Raw genomic sequence first — 21,805 nt, 5'->3', positions numbered from 1 at the left:
GAGGTCATCTGTCACATGGATCCTCTCCAGTCCCCCAAAGGAAGGTGAACTCATTTGAAACAGCCCTTTCTTCTGTTTATAACTTCCTTGTCCTACCTTGAAAAACCTTTCCTTTACCTTTCTGTAGCCCTTTGGAGTTCCCCTCTACTTGCAAGATGAAATGCTGCCTGATTCATGAATCAATAAATAAAGCCAATTAAATTTTAAAAATCTATTTGGCTGAATTTTTGTTATTTAAAAGTTTTGGTGGCAGCAATGGGATCCAAGGTGAACCCCTGATGGCATTTGAGGAGAATGAGAAACACAGGTGTGGTGCTCCATAAACCTTTTTCCAAGGCCATTGGTGAGTTCTTCTCAGTTGAGCTCCTCTAGTCAAGCTCTGCTCTTTTTGCACTCAAGCTTTTGACCAATTGGCTTTCTAGTCCAAGGTTAACAGGTCAGCCTAGACTGACAGGAGGCTCTAACGGAGTGCCAGTTGTTGGTCCTTGGTTCAGTCTACAATTCCACGCTGGAATCTCTTCCCCAGTTCTAGTTTGCAGTCTCCATAGTAGAGGCATTGCTGGGAATTGCTCATGGTGGGCACAGTCTTCTCTTGGCCAGTCCATAGTGATATCTTTTGGCTACAACTGGCGTGTTGAGGTGAATGTTCTCTTTTGTGTAAAGGCTATTGCCCATGGGGACCTAGGAGGTGTAAAAAAGAAAACCATGGGCAGAAATTGGTGGATACAAGTCAAGCATTTAAAGCTGTTAAAGTGCTTGCCACCTAACTCAAAGACTCCTATGTTCTGATAAATCAGTCACTGAACAGGTTAAATTGACTAGGTTATCTGTCAACCTCAAGGAAAACTTCAGTGCGTTAAGGTACGCTGTAAAACATGTACAATCTCTAAACCAGGGGGATCCCTGGGTGGCCAGCGGTTTAGCGCCTGCCTTTGGCCCAGGGCGTGATCCTGGAGACCCGGGATGGAATCCCACATCGGGCCCCCGGTGCATGGAGCCTGCTTCTCCCTCAGCCTGTGTCTCTGCCTCTCCCTCTCTCTCTGTGTGACTATCATAAATAAATAAAAATTAAAAAAAACAAAAAACTTCTAACCCAGTGGCACATTCTCTTTAGGTATTAGTTTGGTTCTGAGTGACCCAAAGTCTTACTTAATAGGATCTTCAAATTCCAAAGAGTTGAGTGTGCCTCCTTCCAGGACACCTGCTTCTTTTATGTCTAAAACCTGTAGTGTCCAAAGTTGCAGGTATCTAGTAAAATGGCAAAATCTTGCTAAAAGCAACTTAGAATTATAATGGCCATTATGTAAAATGTTACAATTAAATAACACCATTTAAGAAGTACACTTGAAAGCAAGGGTTCCTAAATGAAATAGAATTAGATACCTGTTTTAATCAGCATGCAGAAGTCTTCAAAGGTTTCATAATTCCAAAATAGTTTCCATGGTATTTTGATAGGGATTGCATTAAACGTGTAAATTGCCCTGGGTAACATTGCCATTTTCACAATATTAATTCTGCCAATCCATGAGCATGGAATAGTTTTCCATCTCTTTGTGTCTTCCTCAATTTCTTTCAGAAGTGTTCTATAGTTTTTAGTTTTACCTCTTTGGTTAGGTTTATTCCTAGGTATCTTATGCTTTTGGGTGCAATTGTAAATGGGATTGACTCCTTAATTTCTCTTTCTTCAGTCTCATTGTTAGTGTATAGAAATGCCATTGAAAGAGTTGTTGCAAAAGCCTAATGAAAAATTAAAAATGTAAGAGGCCTGAAACAAAAGATTAAGACTGACAGGATTCTTATTTCTTCTCTTTCTGCTCCTTTGAGTATTCATTCTAGTAATCCTGTCTCAATTGTTTTTCCACTGTGAAAAAAAAAGTGCTCTATAACCATAAACAAAAGGCCATTAATGGTTTTTCAGACACGCCATATCTACCTTCAGAGAAGGCTCCTCCTATGGGCCCCTTCCAGAGTTGATGAAAATGAGGAAAATTCTGGTAAAATGCTACATTATTCCCCTAAATAGCCAATGGGAAACTGGATATCAGAGGCTGCAGAGGTGATCCTCAAAAAATGCAGAATCCAGAGAAAGGTAAGAATTCTTTCCAGAATCAGTTCTTCCCAATCTGTCTGTAGTGCCCAGTTGAGTGAAGAAAATAAAATTTCACATTGTCCTTCCTGTTCCAATACAGACCCGAATTCAGACTGGTTATTGATCCTTTCTCTCCTAGGGACAGCTAGTGACTTCTTGTTTCCTCATTTTGCATCCTAAGAACTGAGTGGGGCTTTCTGCCAAGAGATTGTTAGTTCTTTCTTTGGGTGTCTTTGGGGAGTGACTCTGGAACTTGGGAAGACAGTATCCTTTGCACTCTCTTTGGGGACCCCTCTTATACCCAAAGGGGCTTAGTCAATACTGCCAGAAATATTTATTGTATGTGCCAGCTGAAGACTGACAATATTTAAGCAAAAATTTTGTAAAGTAGTTCTGTAGTCAAAAGGTTGGCCAAACTGGAAACTGATTTCAGAGCCTGATAGGATTTTTTTTAAAGGCCTTCTCCCCTAAGTTAAAATTAGAGCAATGTACCAGATAGAAGCAAACTGCAGATAAGGTTGTTGGATAGGTGGATCATTCCATTAGATTATTTAGATTACAACCAAATTCTTTTTTTTTTAAGACAAGGAATACTTTATTCAAACCCATCAGAGAAATGGACAAAGCGTTGTGTTTTAAAGCATAGGTCAGTAATTGTATATGAGAGTATGCACTGCTACATACAAATTAACTGATCAGAGCACAACTTTTCAATGTTCAAAACAGAATAAGCTTCCCTGTAAAAGCAGCACCTTTGTGACATTTTTAACTTTAGTATTCCTCTCCTTCTTCTTCACCCTCTCCTTCAACAGAATCCACACCAACCTCCTCATAATCCTTCTCCAGGGCAGCCATGTCCTCACGGGCCTCAGAAAACTCTCCTTCCTCCATGCCCTCACCCACATACCAGTGAACAAAGGCACGCTTGGCATACATCAGGTCAAACTTGTGGTCTAGGTGAGCCCAGGCCTCAGCAATGGCTGTGGTGTTGCTCAGCATGCACACAGCTCACTGTATTTGGCCAGGTCTCCACCGGGTACCACAGTGGGAGGCTGATGGTGGCAATGGCAGCATTGACATCTTTGGGAACCACATTGCATGGTACAACAGGCAGCAAGCCATATTTTTACCATGGCGAGGGTCACATTTCACCATCTGGTTGGCTGGCTCAAAGCATGCATTGGTGATCTCTGCTACAGAAAGCTGTTCATGGTAGGCTTTTTCAGCAGAGATGATAAGGGCATATGTGGCCAGAGGGAAGTGGATGCGGGGATAGGGCACCAGGTTGGTCTGGAACTCAGTCAGATCCACATTGGAAACTTATCCAGATCATTCCCAATTTCTAAGACTGAATTTTTTAAAAAACACACAAATAGAAGCCTTTTTAAAAAATACAAATGGCACCCTTGCCCAAAATCTAGCCCATGGCTTCTATATTTGTCAAGAATAAATAAAAATCTTACATGTCTTCTCCACCAATATTATGAGAAAAAAACTTTAGCCATATGAGCAGCTAAGCTTAATTCTTCCCATCTGCCAAAAAAACAAACAAACAAACAAACAAAAACAAAAAACAAAAAACAGTTTGGATCCAAGTGTTCTTTTATAAACTAGTGAGTTTTGCATTATTATACTTCTTATAGCTCAAAATTTTAAAACAATAAAGTGTTTGCCTATTCTGTCTGTATGTCCCAATATATATGTTGTAGATGTGTGGTATTTTCTAACTCTGGATGATATTGCCAAAATTCATTTGCAAAAGAGTACTATTTAATTGGACCTAAAAATCCATGCTTAGGGATCCCTGGGTGGCTCAGTGGTTTAGCACCTGCGTTTGGCCCAGGGTGTGATCCTGGAGTCCCGGGATCGAGTCCTGCATCGGGGTCCTGGCATGGAGCCTGTTTCTCCCTCTGCCTGTGTCTTTGCCTCTCTCTTTCTCTCTGTCTCTCATGAATAAATAAATAAAATGTTTTTTAAAAATCCATGCTTATACAAATTAGACTCAGAAATATAACAGAAATTCAGCCCAGATGTTTTTCAAGTTCATGTGTTCTAGGATTAATCTTTAATAAGTAAAATCTAATTGAAGTTTGTTGGTTTAACTAAAACAGACATGTTTTTTAGTTTACAGCCTTAAATACAATACTTTTGGTTTACTTACATGCAGTATAAGTCAAATAAGCTCATGTTCTATCACAGAATTTGTCAGCATGAAAGATCACTTAAAGATGGTGCTTAGCTGTTTAATGTGGTGTGGTGTTTTAACAACTAATCTAAACATATTTAAACAAATGAATTAAATAGATGTATATAAACATTTATAAACGAACTTTTCAATGAAATTTGTCTACTTAGTTTTCACAGATCTTTTTGGTACCTTAAAACCAAAGAATTTTGCCAAGTTAAATTAGATGATGGATAGTCATTAAATGTCTAGATCATTTCCAAATAAGACAAAATACTAAAAATAATTACTGAACATGGGTTTATATGCTTTGGCTTCTTATTACAGAGAAACTGGAAAATTAGAAAAAGCATATGCTTCTAGAAACTTTGAAATTTGCAAAATCTAAAGAATGCTAGTATAAGTTCATACTTGCTTATACTTAGCTTTTACTAGAAATTAAGGTTTCAAAGGGTTAAGAAAAATTCTAATATATGTAATTAAAGCCACTAAGGTATGTGGAAAAGGGATCTTTGAAAAGATTTTTTTTAATATGTAACCAAGCTGGCTTTCATGCAAAGTCAGTAGCAGTAGAATCTATAAAAATTGTGGCACACATGGATGAAGTCCATTCTGCTTCTTCTTCAGAAAAAGACCTTTGGTATCATACTTTTGCCATCCAAATGCCTTATAACATGGCAATAGCATGCCCCTGAATCAGAGATACTAAGATGGGGAAACAATGGTTGAAAATTAATAGGCTGGGACTATGGGAAACCCAAGATAGTTACTTGGTTCTTCCTGGATCCCTGGAAAAATCCCATTTTTCAGCATTTGCATTCCTTCACCCACCACAGTACATTTCAAATTACTCAAATTATAAATAGATGTTGTTGGGGAGACTTTTATAAAATTGTGAAAATAGTCTACCAGCAATGCTTGACCTGTCAGGTCCATAATCCTGAAACAACCATTTTTATCCCCACAGGCCTCAGCAATTACAGCAACCTGTCATTTTACCTGAAACAGACAAGCCTGTGTATTATGAATACTTTCAGGCTTCCCTTTGGAATATGCCCAGAAATGCATTTGGAGTTATCTTTGTTTTTTCTGTCGTTGTAAATTTAGATTCTGGAATTGGCGTTTGGTGGTGTGAAGCATTGCTCACGAGTGGCCAGAACTCCTCTTCCTAAAGGATTTTGAGATTGAGGAACACCTGTATAACCTCCCCTCTATGCCTTGGTTCTAGTTCCTCCTTCTGAGTTGAATAACCATTTTTTAATTTTTTTTGTTTTTGTTTTAGTTGGTGTTCTGACGCTTAATCTCAGTACCCTTTACTCTTGATTGTCAAATTTTGATAAAACATGTGCCATTTTCTTTGGTAAGAGAAAGCAGGTCTCATGTCTGCCAGAACACGATTTATATGCCTTATTGGCTCCATTAAACTTTTAAAAAACTTAAAAAAAAAAAAAAGAGTCCTCCCTCTGGACTCTTTAAAACCTGCAGCTGGACATCATTCAACTGCTACTTAGTACAAGTTATCAATATGTACTTGTTACTGTACATCTAGATAGAGATGGGTTGAAACTTCCCCCTGCCCTAAAACTGATACCCTCACAGTGGCAAAGGAAATGTATTTTCCATTTAGGGTGTACCTTCCATGATCTTCAGTGATCAAGGAACTCACTTTACTAGGCAAATAATATGATGCTCAAGCCTGTCATCAACAGGTTAAAGAAACCTTTCCAGATGCCAATTCAAAGAACCTTGTTGCTCACAGTTTAGAGCCTGGTAACTGAGTATTCTGGAAATACCATCAGAGGAAGATAACCCTTAAGTTCCATTTAAAGGGACCCTATAAAGTGCTCTTGACCACTGACACTGCTGCAAAAAGCCTTGAGTACACATCACACAGCTAAAGACTCCACCTAACACTTGGTCCTGTTTAGACACTGGAGACCTCTGAATCAAAGTGACAGGGAAAAAAAAAACAAAAAAACAAACCAAAAAAAAAAAACAAAGTGACAGGGAAGAGAAGTATTTGACATTGAGGTAGACTGTTTCCAGTCACGATGATGGATCGACTTCCTGCTTAAAAGAACATGAAACCCTTTCTTCTTTTCCCTTCCTTAACTCTGGCATTAGCCTCAAAAGATAAGACCCTCACTGTATCTCCTAAGTCATCGCTAAGGTGCATAACCTCTAGAATTTAGAATAACCTTTTATTTCAGACTGCTAGGAGAAAATCTAACTGAGCCCCTCCCTTTTCACAAACAAATAAAGCATCTCATTGACTGACTCCCCTAAATTTACAACATCAAATTAGAAAGCACCTATCAGGAGGCTTTCGTGACTTGGATTCACTCCTTTCACCTTGTTGAAAATGTAAATGATAAATGTAAATGAGGCTATGATCAGGGATTTCTCCCTAATTCTTGAAATTATTGAAAAATCCACTGCTAAAGCAATAGCTATGCACAAAGATCCGTAGACTCCCTGGCCAAAGTTGTTCTTGATAATAGAATAGCCCTTCATTATCTTTTAGCTGAGCAAGGGAAGTGTCTATGCTATGGCCAACACTATCTAGCTACACCTGGATTAATACTTCTGGAGAAGTTAAAACTCAATTACATAAGATCACCGAGTGAGCCACTTGGCTCAAAAAGGTGACTCCTGCACCTTTTTTATTTATTTATGATTCATTTTATTTTGATTGGCTTGGGTCTTGGGGACCTCACTACAAAGTGCATTGCAAACATTGGGAATTGTTCTGTTCATAATGATCATAATGATCTCCCTGGGGTGGTATATTAAATACATATTTGTGGCCACCAATCAAGTGAATGATCTCCCTAAGCCTGGACTGTCAGAAAAGGAACAAAGAGAATGACCAAATGAAAAAACATAAACCTGAAGCATGACCTGTGAATTTCACAGAGGTTAAGCAAAAACATCATGACTACAGACATCATACAAAGGGAACAACAAAAACTGCAAGAACTTCAGAGAGGTGGCATAGAGTGGCACCAATGCCTTAAACTGTTATCACATCTCTCAATTAAGCTGAGAGTCTGACCAAAGTGGTAGGGTGGTGATGAGGTTGTTAAAAAGAAAACCATACACTCAAAATGAAGTCACTTATGCCTAGCCACATCACTAAACCAGGGCTTAATACCTACTACAATTGCATTTTCAGCCTTCCCCAGAAATGTAGTCTTAACCAGGAAGTCAGGAATTTTCTGGTCAATGCCATTGAGGTCATGTGTCACATGGGCCCCCTTCATTCCCCAAAGAACGGTATATTCACCTGAAATAAGTCTTTTTTCTGTTTATGACTTTTTTGTCCTGCCTTTAAAAATCTTCCCTTACTGGAACCCTGTGGAGCTCCCCTTTCCTTGCTAGATGGGATGTTGATTTATGAATCAATAAAGCCAATAAGAGCTTGAAATTTACTTGACTACATTTTTTGTTATTTAACAGCACTAAATAAGACAGATCTGCTCTTTGCCATCATGGAGTTTTAATTTTATGCAGAAGAAAAATGTTAACCAAACAATTCTTCTTAAATTTCCATTATCAGAAGTGCAGCAAAAAACAAAGTATGGGCAACTGTGGCTTTGTATATTAATCCCACCATCTGATCCTTTTTGAAGAACAGAGAAAGCTTCCCTGAGTAAGTTCATATCTGTTTAATATTTGAATATATTTACTTAAGGTGAATCCTAGATGTTGGCCTTTATTTTCATGTTTGATAGTTTTTCCAAGTTTTACCTAATCAGGCACAGAGGAAAATAATTCAGTCTTATTTGTAAAGATCAAGCATAACTTGAGGTTTGCTTTTCTTATTTCCTTACCTTCCGGTCTATTATAAATTGTGTCTTTCCTCTTTCAAATTCTGTTATGTTTTTGTTACTCTGATAACTTACTAATAAACCAATAAATTAGAAAAATCAGTTATGGGAGATCTCTGGGTGGCTCAGCGGTTTAGAGCCTGCCTTTGGCCCAGGGCGCGATCCTGGAGTCCCGGGATCAAGTCCCGCGTCAGGCTCCCGGCATGGAGCCTGCTTCTCCCTCTGCCTGTGTCTCTGCCTCTCAATCTCTCTCTCATGAATAAATAAGTAAAATAAAAAAAAAAGAAAAAAGAAAAATCCGTTAACTATGAAACATTGTCATTAGGGAAAAAAGCATCAGGAAAGAGCAAATATATTGATGTTCACTTTCTGTATTTTGTACTTTGGCAAGCTTTACAAATTCCAATTAACTTTATTGAAGATGAAAAGAATTATGGCCAAATGACCCTCTGAGTATAAGAGGGTAGGACTATTTGACCTCTGATTATAAGGATGTGAAATCTGTGTCCAGTTCCTCAAATCTTTCTTTGATAGTTTTCAGTGAATTTGTTAGGAATATTTTTTTCCTTAGTTTAAGTTGGTCATATAAAAATATTGCTTTAAAATAAAGAGTCTTCTGCGTGAGTGGCCATAACTATTAGCTTATACTTGTGATGGTGGCATACTTTATCCCTTAAACAGGTTCTTAGGAAATTATCAGGTTGCTCAGTAAAAGATGGCTTCTCTCAGTCCTGATTAAGTTTATACATATGCACATACACGTTTATGTATGAAATGTGTACACATATGTGATATATATATATATATATATATATATTAAAGATTTACTCAGTTCCTTTAATACATTCTTTAGTCTCAAATTGGAACAGCCCTGAGCCAAAGAAATGTAGATGCACTGTTAATAAAAAAATTAGTGGATCATTTGCTTTAAAAGCACATTCTATTTCCCTAGGGCATCCTGGAAACCTGCTCATGTGTAGTCTGTGAAATTGACCCTGCCTTATGTAAGGCCAGCAAATGACTAACTTGAAGTTTGATCTTTGAGTTACTCATATAGCCTCCAAGAAAGTGTGACTTGAAAGTTCTTTGTATAAATACAGAGGCAACCATGTGTCTTTTCCATGTAAAACTGGATTTCATTCCATTGGGAAGGAGAATCATGACAGTGATCATGATTCAGAGCTTCTACTTCATTTACCAACATCTCCCTACTGTTTCTTCAGAGCTCTGGGATTTTCAAATGGACACTGCTCCACCTACAATTCTATCTTAATTTCTTTCTCAGCTCTAAAAAACCTACTTTATTTATATGTTTAATCTGTTCTGATTTTTTATCCCCATTGGGAACCTGGATGTCATTCATAAGCTCTGTAAATATGATTACTTGTACCCCAGAGTGTTATGCCCTCATTCTGGGGATAACTAAACATAAAGAACAAAGGACTGAAAGTTTGTTTTTGGTATACCATCATCACAACTAGGTATAAAAATCTATGTCATTTGGAACATATTTTTGAAGAGGGAAGGGTTAAAAATCAGACATTGTATTAGATAACTATTGCTGCATTGGATAACACTTCAAATCTCAGTAGTTTAAAGTAGTTTAAAACAAGGATTTATTATTTTTCATAATTCTGAGTGTTGGCTTGGTGGTTCTCCTGCTTGCACCTGTGGCTGCATTCAACTGGAGGGATGGCTGGGGCATGACTAGAGGCTAGACCATGAGTCCTTGTGACATGGTGATCTCGGGGTTCCACTCCTAATGCATAAGTGTATATTAAACTTCCACTTATGTCACATTTGTGGATGTTCAATCAGACAAAGCAAAGCACATGCTCAAGCCCAGAGTCAATGTGGAAGGGACTATGTAGTCCATGGCTACTAAGAAACATCATTCATTGGGGCCATTATTATAACAACCTACCACAAATGGTGGCTACCTGAGAGCACATTTTATACTCACACTGAGACAGTAATTTAAAGAATAATGACTTGTATTCCAGATTTAACATGGTTGCATACATGGGGAGAAGCATAAACTAATCACTGGGTTGTCAATATGAAAGCCAGGATTACTGATTAAAGGATTATTGATATAATAATTACAAAATAAAAAGACATGCATTCTCAGATTGAAAGTGTACATCAAGTAAAATATAGGAACAATAGGGATAAATTCACATCTGAATACATTATAAGGAAACTGTATGTCAAGGTACTTACATCAAAGATAAATATAAAAAGCCTTTTAGGATGGAGAAAGGGCAAAATAGATGAACTATGAATGAACAACATTCAGAAAGGCAAAACAAACTCTATCAGGAACAACAGATTGTATATAACACATTGGAGTAGTATCTTCCAGGTACTGAGATTAAATAACTTGCAATTACAATTCTATACTTAATTCAACATTCAACAATGAGGGAAAATTTAAAAAATTTTTTTAGATCAGAAAAAAGTTTAAGAGTATTTGCTACTTTCAAATGATAGATAAAATTCAATATATTAGTTAATAAGAATGATATTGGATTGGGTATTGTGTGAATAGTTAAAGCATACTGAGATCCATTATCATGCATGAAATAAGTATAAATATTTTTAATAACTTTGAGCTTTAAAAAATATATTTAAATAACTAGCATAAACTTAATAGGTATGCACTATGTGAAAAGAAATATAATCCATAGCTTCCAAATGAGCAAGAAAAATAAAGATAAATTTTCTAAAAGTTTTTACTGAAACAAAATGCAGAAAAGAGGAAAAACAAAATGTACAGAAAACAAAATCAAAGTAAGATGTTATAATCAGCAAACATAATAAATGCAAATGTGTCAAACTAATATATTAAAAGAAGAAATTACTAAATTGATTTTATGGAAATCCAGCTAAGTCTATTTTAAGAAACATACCTGAAACAAAAAGACAGAACTGTACAATAAAGGGACAATTGTTATAGGCAAATGAAGAGGCAAAGCTAATTTAGCAATATTAATTAGATACATTAGAATTTAAAGTAAAAACTAGTAGAAAAGTTCAGATTTATGCAATAATCAGTAATTAAATGTGAGTAAAGACAAATATAAGAAAAAACTTCAGGAAAAATGAACAAAAGCACAATCAATAAAATTTTTTAACATACCTCTATTAGAAATATGTGGAAGTAAAACAGATAAAACAGATAAAAATTAACAACTGTATGGAAGAGCTCAGTGATAAAATTAATAATCTTGATCAACAGAACTCCTGGATCCAATAAATAGAGTGTATATATTTATTTCAAGCACAAAACGGGCAGCTGAAATATTTGACCACATATTAAATGACAAGACGATCTTAACAAATATTAAAGAAAATATATAATGTATATTTCATGTTTTCTGGGCAATCATATGAGAAATCAACATTAAAAATGTATTCTTAAACCATATGGAGATTTTAAAATGTACTCTCTAGTTAATGGTTTGAAGTGGAATTCACAAATGAATATTATAAAATGTATAGAATTGAGCAATAGTTGGTATATTATACATCAAACTTGTGAGATGTACCTAAATGATTTTCAGGGAACATTTAGTTTTAGTCATCAATCATTTTATTAACAAATTAAAAAGACTGACCATAAATGAGTTAAAAATTTGACCCATAACACTAGGCTAGGCAATACATAATAGAAAATATCAAAATTAAATAGGATACAGGAAATATTAAATAGAAAATAGTGAGATGAGGCTTCTCTGATAACTAAGAGTAGACATGTGAGTAAGTTATGGCCACTGGAGTATCATAAAATAAATGTACATCCTCATAAAATGTAAGCTTCTCTTTTTCCTCCCCATAGTCCTTACAACTGGCTGAAATGCATATGAAAAAACTGGAGTTAAAGAGGCTACCTCTGGGGGCACCAGTGTGGCTCAGTCAATGAAGCCTCTGACTCTTGATTACTATGGCTCAGGGATGATCTCAGAATCCTGAGATGGAGCCTCCCCTCAGACACCACCTTAAGTGCAGAGTCTGCTTAAGATTCTCTCCTTCTCCCTCTGCCCCTCACACTTGGGCTCATGTGCTTGCTGTCTCTTTCTCTCTCTCTCTCTCTCAATAAATAAATAAATCTAAAAAAAAAAAAAGAAGAAGAGAGGCCACCTCTGACCAGTCCACCTACTTGGACTCACATAAGAAATATCCCCTTTATATTTCTTATAGAAAGAAAAAAAATTACACAGAGAAATCGAACCCTAAAAGTAAAGTCGTAATTTATCTCAGAATGCAATGCAATGTAATTCATCCCTTAAAGAGTCATTAATTTATGATATTCCCAATAAATGATGAAAATTAAATCAATACCCATTCATGTAGAAAAACAAAACTTAGCAAATAGAAATAGAAGAGAAACTTGCTTAACCAGATAGAAGATTCTTATCAAAAGTCTCCAGCAAATATCATACAAGGAAAACTTCCACTATCTCTTTTATTCAATAAAACATTAAGTATGCTAGCCAATTTAATAATACAAGACAAATAAAATGGCTTACACCATGAAGATAAAAACAAAACAAACTTAATTTGTAAATGGTATGGCTGTCTACATAAAAAATCCAAGAAAATCTATATATTATTAGACCTAAAAAGGAGTCTCTAAGGCTGTGAGAGAGCCTGAGACTTTTTTGGAACAAACTATGGCAACTTTTCCTACAGATAGAACCTCTTGGTATTTTGTACAGTTAACTATAAGTGACTTTTTAAATGGATAAAAAAAACTTGGCCACTTTGCAAATCAAACTAACCAATCATATTTACATTGATATTTGTTAAAGATAAGTGTCTTTATCATCCATGCTGAAAAAAATACCATGGACGAGGTGCTTAAACAGTAGAAGTAAATTCTCTCATAGTTCTAGAGACTGGAAAGTCCAAGATCAAGATCTAACAGAGTTTGCTCTCCAGTAAGAGCTCTCTTTATGGCTTATAGATAGAGATCCCTTCTGCTTGTGTCCCTACATGGCAGTGAAAGAGAGAGAGCACAAGTTCTCCGGGGTTTTTTTCTTATAAGAGCACTAATCTCATTATGAAAGCCCCATTCTGGTAAACTTATCTAAACCTACTTACCTCCTAAAGGCCCTGTCTCCAAGTCTCATCACATCGGGGGTTAGGGTTCCAACATACTGATTGTAGGGTGGGGAGCCCACACAATTCAGACTATAGCAACAAATCTTCACATTTACATATTATGAAAGTTTTCTTAATATGACACAGGAGATAAAACAGAAAAAGGGTTATCTCACCGATGATAAAGGTAGGTGTGTTTTCTTTTTTCCAGTTTCACTATTTTCTATACAAAATAATTCCTCCTTGAATAATATTCATCTACAAAGGGCAAAATCAGACTAGGTGTGAAAAGAAATTCATGTTTTTAAAAAGGCTTGAGAGAAATGTGGCAGGAATCTCCTAGAGGGAAAAAAAAAAATATATATATATCCTACAGAGATGTCTACAAAGGCTAGGCATATGTTTTTGTGGTCTTGTGCCTGTGGATATTTGTAAAAGAGGAAAGTTACTTCAACCTCCCCAGATAGACATTTAGAGAACATCTCAATCCCTGCATCATTTGGATCTTGATGAGACTCATTGCCAGCAGCAGCTGCCTAAATAGGATGACCAGAAATCCCAAGAAAATAATCAAGAGAAAAAAATATACCATCATCAGCTTCTGAATAAGAAACTGACTCACATTCACACACCAAGCCATAGACTAAATAGAAATTTCCCATCCTAAAAATGAAATGTGTGCAGAATTCTTGGTGATATCCAGTACAACATATAGCTAATATTATCATTATTTGAAACATACTCTGAGTTTTCTTTGTAGGAATAAGCCTCCCATTAAGATATTGTTGCTCAGTGAATGGGAACATCTCCTAAGGAGCAATATGACACCTGATCGCAAAATTGCATAGCATCGATACTAGAAAAACCGCCTACTTAGCTCAGTCACAAAATTCTCATTTTGCTAAAAGAATCAGGAATTTCCTAACTCAATTGTTTTTTTTATGTTAGTTGGAGATATCCCAAAACATTCTTAGCAGGCTGAGGTCTAAAGATGGGGAAAAGATCTTATTTAGAGAAAATTTGTATGTGATTTTGTGTGTTTCTTTACTTTGTGTTTCTGTGTGTACTCAGAAGAATAAAATATGGTGTTCTTCATTTATAAATTGACCCTACCGACTCTTATTTTCTAGCGGTAATCATCTATTTATAATCTCAAGTTGCCTTATGAAAAGGGTGGGGGGAAGGCCAGGCAAACCCAACATCTACCAACAAAAACATCGGCAATTGTCCCACACAAAACTGAACGCAGAAAGGCAGGTAAGTTTCCAATGCTGTGTCTACACAAGTCAATACTGTGGTAAACTATTTCAAAGTCGAGAGTGTCTTTTTACCATGTGCAATTTAGTAGCAGTGTATACATCCAGACCCTGGTTTCAGTTCTGCCAGGATAAGTAACTCATGCCTTTTCTGCTCAGTTTCTATACCTATAAGACAACAAGGAGAATGATAGAAAAATGAAAAGAAGTTGCAGAATGTGAAGTCAGAAAAACTGGGTTGAAGTTCAAAATGACTCAACTCTCTTGAGGCAGAACACCTTTGGGGTAAGTATGTACTGAACAATCCCCAGGGCTTCAGCCCTGAGCTAAAGTTGACATGAGGAGGGGATGTAGAGAATGATGCTCAAAAGCTCTGCTCCACAAAAATGCTTCACCTGTCCTTCCTCTGTGGGTCTCTTCTTACATCAGACAACAATTCTCAGAGTGCCTCAGACAATAATTCTCAGAGTGCCTCATATTACACATTACTACATTATTACTTTAGGCATTATACAATCCATGTGTTGGCACTACTTTTCTGAGAAATAGTGTTTCGATGGAATATAAAGTGTGAATTTAATATAATGATACCATTATTTTTTCCTGTGATTTAAAACTAAGTATGCTTTTAAATAAACAATGCCAGACCTTCAAATGGAAAAATTTTTAAGAGAATCATGGCATCCTAAAGCTTTTAAAAAGGAACAGTAAACAATGTATCCCAGTTATATTGTTTATATAAATCTCACAACCAGGATAGGCAGATTCCTGTTGCTGGGCTTTTAGCCTAGCACTCATTGTAACACCAAAGACAATAATAGCCTTTCACATGCATCACTGATGCTTGCCAGTTGCTGACAGCCTACTTTGTTCTGATCTCTCTTCATAACATAGGATAGTGTAAATCTTCCAAGATTTTTCACCAAAACAAATAAAACAAAACAAAAAGACCTAACAAAACCAATCAAAACCTAATAGGCTTAGCACACAACTAGTAGAGTTATAAAGTTATTTACTATGTGTTTATATGATATAATGAAAAGTATAACTTGTATTTCAGATAACAGAATCTAGTAGTCAAAAGCATATATTCTGGAATCATAAAGATTGGAATCCTGCCACTGATGAGTTGCATGATCTTTTTAAGCCTCAATTTTCACATTTAAGAATGGAAATAATCATGCCAGTTACTCTTACAAGGTTGAGAAGATCATGTGAGATAATCAACACACATACTCAAGTCTATGGCTAATGTAATACATGTGCCATCATTATAATGTCCTGATAAATATTTATCCCTTTCTGTATTTTAACACTGACTAAAAACTTCCTCAATTAATGTTTAAAGTCACAACAATAGGCTCTAATTTGTATGTATACTATTTCATTTGATCTACCCAAAAAATCTGCTAAGATAAAACTCCGAAAACCCTAAAGGTTGATCTAGATTTTCCTTCTCTGTTATCCTGAAGATGTTTGCTACAGTAAGGTAATGGTGATGGGCATTAAGGAGGGCATGTGATCAGATGAGCACTGGCTTATAAGCAATTAATGAATTATTGAAAGCTACATCTGAAACTAATGATGGCTATATGAATTTAAATTTTTTTAAAAAGGTAGTGAAATAGACAGCTTAGGAAGGAATCTCAGATTTAAGTCTCAAATTCATATCACAAACTGATCTAGATTCAGTAATTGTCCCCTAGTGGGTCTGACGGCTTAGCAGTGCTGAAATGGAAAAAAGATTCCTTCCCATCATTGTGCCCTGGCATGAAGAAGAGATGCTACTGATAACAAACACCATCATCTACAGATGTGTTTCTGGGATGCTGAGAATCTCACAGACATGACTTTGTGTCTGCAGGAGAGCTCAATATCAATTTAAATAAGCACTCATAGAGAGGAAGAAGTATATTTCTCACATACAATTTCGGCTAGGAGATTAAGTTTAGCTATGAAGGCAGGTTTAAAAGAATGGGTTCCATTAAACAGATCCAATTCCCACTACTAAATCCTAAATAACTCAATGAGAACATTTCTTTTTAAAAAAAAAAAAGATTTTATTTATTTATTCATGAGAAACAGAGAGAGGGAGTCAGAGACACAGGCAGAGGGAGAAGCAGGCTCCAGGCAGGGAGCCCGACGTGGGGACTCGATCCTGGGTCTCTAGGATCATGCTCTGGGCTGAAGGTGGCACTAAACTTCTGAGCCACCTGGGTTACCCAATGAGAACATTTCAATACCCTGTATCTCGATCTATTTTTCACAACACCAGCACCACCCTCCCTTGAAATACCCAGCGACTTTATTCTCCCTGGAGATAACCAAACCAGATGAATCTAAGTACTAGTAGTATCAAGATGTTGTACCTTATTTATGGCTGCTACACAGCTACAGAGCACAGATAGGTTGATAGGTCTAGAGACTGCCAATGGACTACATTGCTCTAACACCTTATAGACGTGCTGTTTGTAATTTTTGCTATTGATGTGTATTTCTCATTGAAGGGTACTCTTGGACAGGGAGACAGGAAGCCATAAGACATAATTCCAGTTCTGTGATAACTGGCCAAGGTATAGTTTAGTTTATTTTATTTTTTAAAGACTATTTATTTATTCATTACAGACACAGAGAGAGAGAGAGGCAGAGACACAGGTAGAGGGAGAAGCAGGCTCCACGCAGGGAACCCGACATGGGACTTGATCCTGGGTCCCCAGGATCACACCCCGGGCCAAAGATGGCACAAAACTGCTGGGCCACCGGGGCTGCCCAGTATTAGGTTATTTTAATTAGTGTGTCTTGCTTTCTTCATCTGAAGAAGGTATTGGACCCAGATCTTTATGTGTCCTATATGGATCAAACATTATCCTTGAGGGTGCCTCCAGTTTTATTTATTCTGCAAGCACTGAAATAACCCCAGCATATTTCAGAAACACCTGCAGAAAGAGCATCTTTTTGACTTCACCATGTATGGTTTCAATCTATCTGTTTCCCTTTTCACATCACATGCTATTCCTGAGGTGGGTTGTCACAAACCCAACACATAGCCACATCCCCCAAAAGGGCAAAGGATGCTTGCTGAGAAGAGGCACATAGAAATTCAACCAATCATTTGAAGCTTTTATTCTTAACCAAGCACTGAATAGTTTAATAGCTCATCTTGCCTGCTATAAATAGGTTCTGCTGCCTATCACTATAGCTCACTGGGAAAGAATGCAAACAGTCCTAGGAATGAAATACTCAGGAAGACTGTCCTGCCTGGTCAGAGCTATTTTACTTAAATGACAAAATTCTCCTCCAGACACAGAGAAAGCCTTACATTTTTAGCCTGTGAGTTTTTCATCCCTAGGAATGATGTGATGTTTTGTATGGGGGGGTAGGGGGAGGAAGAGAGAGAGAGAGAGAGAGAGAGAGAGAGAGAGAGAGCTGCATCAGTGGTAAAAATGTGCTGGACAAATCCTTTATCAGCTGGCCTTTAAAGGAATACTCATTATTTTGACCAAATCTGTGTGGTCATGCTGCATTCTCTAGGAACAAATATAGTTCATGTAAAGGCCTGTTCAGAAGGATATCTAGAAAGCCAACAGCAAGCAGCAATTAGGAAGACATACAGACAACACCAAGTTGAGCCCCCAGAATCAATTTTTAAAAATCTCAGGAGCAAAGGAAATGGACTTGTTCCTTTTTTATCTCATGCAAAGAGGTAAATGTGAGAAATATTCTATATTAATACATAACATTTTTTCTTTGAATAGAAACAAATCAATCTTGCGTATAAGAAACAAGCACATGAAGACAAGTACAGTTGCAAATTTTTCTGGCTCAAGGATCAGTAAACGAAACTATTATCATTTTTGTAAAAGGGATTTTGAGGTTTCAACTTCTGAATCTAGAAATATTTCTCATTCCTGTTACATATTAAGGAGAAAGCACATGATGAAAACTTATGTCTCTTTACTGCGGTAACAAAATACCATTCTAAAAGATTTCTGTGTCTTTTAAACCTAGATAACTTGCCTTTGCCAAGATCACCACACCTGAAACTCAACTGCACATGACTGTGTCTCCGGTTTTGTGTAGCTACAATTCTTTTCTTGACCTGAATCCCTAAGTCTGCAGTTGGGAGGTTAGATTATGTATGCTTGTCTGAATACAGGTTTAATGAATTTAGATTGAAGAGTCTTAGAATAAATAAACCTGTTCAGAGCTAATGATATATATATAAATAACTGGATACACAATAATGATGCTATATGATATTTAATTTTCAATAGTATGGCACAGAATTTTGAATTCTAGGCTGGTCCATATTTACAGCACAAATCAGAGAGTATCTTATATTTATAATGTTAAAGTATTTAAACAAGGAGGCCAGCACACTGGGGTGGCTCTAATGCAGCCTGCATAAGTGAACTAAAAACTGAGCCAGAGTCAATGCACTTGAATCCAGAACAATGAAACTTAAGAACAACCAATCACAGATAGTGAAGGAGGCTTTCCCAAATAAGGCAACCACTGAAGCTGTAACCTATCAAATCATCTCTTTGCTTTGGTTCAGTGTCTGCTCTATAAAAACCTTATCTCTAGTTTTGATGGGTAGAATTCTTCTAACCACCTTTCATTTTGCATTGCCCAATTTGAATTATAACATACTCAAACTTGAAAAGTTTAATGTGCCTCAGTTTACCTTTCAACCATGGATAACCAACAAAGTTTTTCCTGAGATCAGAACTAGCAATGGGATTGGAACAGTTGTCCTAGTCAGGTTTTGTGGGTTTTTTTTTTTTTTTTTTGACTCTTGTTCTAAGAAATATATACCTATTCCAAATCAGGGAAACATAAGTGTAGTAGTGTTGGAGTTATGAGACACTTCAAAACAGTTTTGTTACAATTCTTTTTGCTAGCTCAAACTCTGTGTCAAACCCTAATGACTTGCACACACAAAGGTTTTATTTCAGGCATTTGAAATATTTACACAAACTTCACAGAGTGTCTAAATAAAGCTATTTTTAAATTGAATTTTCTTAACTGCTTTCACTTCAAAAAAATTCCTTCCTTCACCCCTCATATTGATATGAGAATATCCATGGCAATTCTCATTCTTACCAAAGTTTAGCAGATATCCAAAGGGTTTATTAAAATGCTTATGTAAACTGTCTCTGCCCCAAGAAGCAAAATCACATGACTGACTATATTTTGTCTAATTTAAATATAATCTTCAAATCATTTTTATTTTTGGGGGGAGTGACTCATTTCAGCTTCTTAGCATCTGGGCTGTTTCCCATGACCCTATCAAGCCAACCCTAAGAGTTCACCTTTCTCCTGGCCAATTAATCCACTCATCAAAGCTGTGTCATCTGCCACCAAAATCCCTAGATGAAATGGAAACTTGATTAATTGCACAGAGTATAATTAGTCATGGTATTCGTGATGTTAACTCATGTACTTATAAAGTCTAAGTCTGAAGAGTAGCACTTGAAAAAAATATCCTGACCCACTTGTTTTTAAAAAGGGCCAAGGCAGTTCAAAGAACAGAAAAGGTAGAAAATACAAAAGGTGAAGGCAGGGTTTTGCAGAGGCCCAGAACATCTTGCAATTTCCACATACTAAGGAAAATAGAAAAAGCAAAATCTTTATTTCATTTCCCAATCATTACTGCCATTTCCAAAATCTTTTCTTCCTTTCCCAAATAGGCAGAGTTCAGTTAAGATATGGACACTCTTCTATGTTTCAAATCAAGAAATGAAATCTTTCCATCACAGCTACCAATAATGTTGCCTTGCAGTGTGACAACTACAGTAAGACATATCAGAAGGTTCAGTTTAAGGATGACTGGGTGTTAAGCATCTGGCTTCTGCTCAGGTCATGATCCTGGGGTCCTGGGATGAGCTCTGCATTAGGCTCCCTCCTCAGCAGGGTGTCTGATTCTTTCCCACCATTGTCTACCTCTGCTGCTCCCCCCTGCTCCTGTGCTCACTCACTGTCTCTCAAATGAATAAATAAATAAAATCTTTTTTAAAAAGGATTCTATTTATTTATTCATGAGAGACACAGAGAGAGAGCCAGAGACACAGGCAGAGAGAGAAGCAGGCTCCTCGCAAGAAGCCGGATATGGGACTTGATCCCAGGACCCCAGGATCATGACCTGAGCTGAAGGCAGATGCTCAATCAGTGAGCCACCCAGGCATCCCTAAAAAAATCTTTTTAAAAAAGGTTCAGAGTATAAAGGCACACAGAGATCTGAAAAAAATACTGTCCTCTCTAATTAATATTACAGTAGTCCAGATGTTAAACAAACGGACCTCACTGCTAATCATCATACTACCAAGCTAAAAGACAAGTGGTTAAACTATTTTTTCCCCAAATACAGACATTTCAAACTGATGTAACTGCAAACAGAGGCATGAGTCAGTAGAAAGTGAACAAAAATTAGAAAATTGTCCTATATTAAAATTAGAGCAATTCCCAAAGCCTCCATTTACTTTATACTTAGAAATGATGAGCTTTCATCTTAGCTTCAGTGAAAAAACCACTATTCCAGGTACTATTTCCCTTTTCTTTATAGTTTGGATTTTTTAAACCAATGTCAGCAATTTCACATCCTCTCCTGCACCTGGAAAAGTGCTGTTTCAGACTTAAAGGTTATCCTTCAATTCCCTATTCATTTCACTTCTTAGCTGTAAGTGGAAAGTGGGGAGAAATATTCTCTCCTCTAAGACTATCTTTCGTATGCTCTTTGTTTATCCTTATCATCATGGTCATTGAGTTTCCTGGATTTAAGTCCCCCCAAATGTTAAAATTGTCAAGATATTTAATCTACAGACTGTGCTCTTTGCATGATAAGAGAAACCATACAAAAAGTGTTTCCAAAAGAAGCATTGACATCTGGTGGACAGAATGCTGTGCAAGTTTCCAAACAGGAAGGGAAACTTTCCTTTCAGGCAAGTTTGAATATCATTTGATTAAGACATAGCATTAAGATATGACAGGTTTTAAGAATGATTTTGACAAGTGATTTTAATTTTTAAAGATCAAATAGGAAATGGATATAAAAAAAAGTCAGCGAAACATAAAAATCTCTGACAAGAAAAAACACTGCCAAGTACATTTTAAATTTCAGCTTTAGGGATCCCTGGGTGGCGCAGCAGTTTGGCGCCTGCCTTTGGCCCAGGGCGCGATCCTGGAGACCGGGGATCAAATCCCACATCAGGCTCCCGGTGCATGGAGCCTGCTTCTCCCTCTGCCTGTGCCTCTGCCTCTCTCTCTCTTTCTGTGACTATCATAAATAAATAAAAATTTAAAAAATTATTTAAAAAAAGGAATCTTTAAAAAAATAAAT

At 36.7% G+C, this 21,805-nt stretch overlaps 1 long non-coding RNA gene across 13 annotated transcripts in view; it reads left to right on the top strand.

The window, feature by feature from the left end:
* Positions 1-15,648, top strand: part of LOC144311142 (uncharacterized) — an 83,417-nt gene extending 67,769 nt beyond the window's left edge. For 7 of the 13 annotated variants that reach the window (XR_013376719.1, XR_013376746.1, XR_013376726.1 and 4 more), the window contains 4 exons: positions 1,919-2,089; positions 7,734-7,926; positions 14,341-14,467; positions 15,527-15,648. This is a non-coding gene — a long non-coding RNA (uncharacterized LOC144311142). Of the gene's footprint in view, positions 1-1,918; positions 2,090-5,241; positions 5,727-7,733; positions 7,927-14,340; positions 14,468-15,526 lie in introns of those variants that run through there. The other 6 variants (XR_013376717.1, XR_013376713.1, XR_013376699.1 and 3 more) reach the window with 3 other exon arrangements.
* Positions 15,649-21,805: the final 6,157 nt, after the last annotated feature.

Source organism: Canis aureus, chromosome 1, assembly GCF_053574225.1.
Source record: "Canis aureus isolate CA01 chromosome 1, VMU_Caureus_v.1.0, whole genome shotgun sequence".
In the NCBI taxonomy this organism is placed as follows: Eukaryota; Metazoa; Chordata; class Mammalia; order Carnivora; family Canidae; genus Canis; species Canis aureus.
Note: the sequence above shows the minus strand (reverse complement) of the source record. Positions and strands in the feature narration are given on the sequence as shown.